This window comes from Lolium perenne, chromosome 3 (genome assembly GCF_019359855.2).
Source record: "Lolium perenne isolate Kyuss_39 chromosome 3, Kyuss_2.0, whole genome shotgun sequence".
Taxonomy (NCBI): domain Eukaryota; kingdom Viridiplantae; phylum Streptophyta; class Magnoliopsida; order Poales; family Poaceae; genus Lolium; species Lolium perenne.
This window is the reverse complement of record NC_067246.2, coordinates 328,872,280-328,874,061: the sequence shown is the minus strand read 5'-3', so window position 1 is coordinate 328,874,061 and position 1,782 is coordinate 328,872,280. Positions and strand designations below refer to the sequence as shown.

Genomic DNA, 1,782 nt, shown 5'->3' with positions numbered 1-1,782 from the left:
TATGCCGTTAATCTTGTTAAAATGGTGGAGAAAAATAAAGATTATTGGAGTGTGAGAGGTGGAGAATATTTGGAAATGTGAGAGGAGAAGTGAGAATGAGATATATGCAGGGAGCTGGGCGCTGCCGCGCGATCATATAGGCACGGACCCTTTAGTACCGGTTCCTTACACGAACCGGTACTAAAGGTGCAACCCTGGCCCCACCACCGCCTGGAAATCGGGCCCAAACCCTTTAATACCGGTTCCTGTTACGAACCGGTATTAAAGGTCCATAACGAACCGGTATTGATGTCCCACGCACGGAACCGGTATTAATGCCCCCTTTAGTACCGGTTCGTAAGGGAACCGGTACTAAAGGCTTAGATGGATGAGAGGTTTTCTACTAGTGATCATGAGAATCCAAGAAACTTAGGTACATCCTGCCATTCATTAGTTCAAATGGACACATACAAATTAATCACCAGTATTTCGTGAAGATATAAAATCAACAATTAACAGACACTGGCGAGGCGCTTCAGACTTCAGTTGACATGCACCGACAGAAATGCATGGATGAACGATGAAATGAAAAGATACAGGTAGATCAATTAAGAAAACACTTTTACGGACTGCTCTTTAGTTTGATTGGCGCAGCACGTACATACGTATGTAGACAGTGCCGATCCCACATACTGTATGCATCAGGGAAGCCTAGTTCATAGGCTGGAACTTGGACTTGATCCCCTCCACCACGCCGCCGTCGATCTGGAGCGCCCGAACCAGCACGTCGGTGGGCACCGGCGGCGACGCCCCGAACAGCGACACGGCGAGGGACTGCGTGCCTGGAAACTGGCTGTTGAACATCGAGATGGCCACGGCCGGTGCGCCGCCTGTGTTCTTCTGGTAATGGATGAGGCCACGGGGGTAGACGAAGAGCCCGCCCTTGCGGACCGTGCGGGCCTAGAGGTTGCCGCCGGTGGTGACGAAGGCGACGTCAAGGGAGCCCTCAAGGACGTAGATGATCTCGGTGGCGCGCGGGTGGGTGTGCGGTGGGTTTACGCCCCATGGAGCGTAATCGACCCGGGACGTGGAGACACCCAGGGTGTTGAGCCCGGAGACCTTCTCCACGTTCGCCGTCGTCACGGCAGAGCCGACCGGGTTGCCGGTGTTGCCCGGGCGGGACAGCACGTCGGAGAAGAAGTCGTTTGCCGTCACGTTCTCTGGCCTCTTGCAAGGGAAGCCGTTTAGACGCAGTGCTGCACGGGAACATTCTCAGTTCATGCGTGATGTATATATATATATATAGTAAATGTTTACATTAGGAGACGAGTATACATCAATGAATGGAAGACAAGACGTACGGCCTTCGAGGGACTTGTAGTCGGCGACGCGCCGACGCAGAGGTCCTGGCGCATGTCGGGGTCGCCGGCGAGCAATGGCGAGGCGAGGGCCAGGAGGGCTGCGCAGGCGGCGAGAAGGACAGCGGGGAGCCCGGCCATGATTTCTAGTTTTATCAGGTTTGGTACTTTGGAGCTACTTTGCTGCGTGAGCTAGCTGTAGCCTGTACAGTCTTTTATGGATTTCTCTCTCTCGAGGCCAGGCGTCCAGTCTCTCTCGAACGTTCGGGTTGATGAAGAGGGGAGTTCGGGAGGAGGTATTTATAGATGTAGAGCGTGATTCAGTTAGCTTGATGACGACGTGATCGATTGGCCATCATCTGTCGAGTTAACCAATTAGGTTGTAGAAGAAAATCTGTCATCAGCTTGATCGATTTGGTTGGTAGAGCTAGGCAGCTAGCTTGTT

General features: G+C 52.8%; 1 pseudogene; it reads right to left on the bottom strand.

Moving 5' to 3' along the window:
* Positions 1-690: 690 nt before the first annotated feature.
* On the bottom strand, positions 691-1,478 carry LOC127340419 (germin-like protein 1-3; annotated as a pseudogene).
* Between the last annotated feature and the right edge of the window lie 304 nt (positions 1,479-1,782).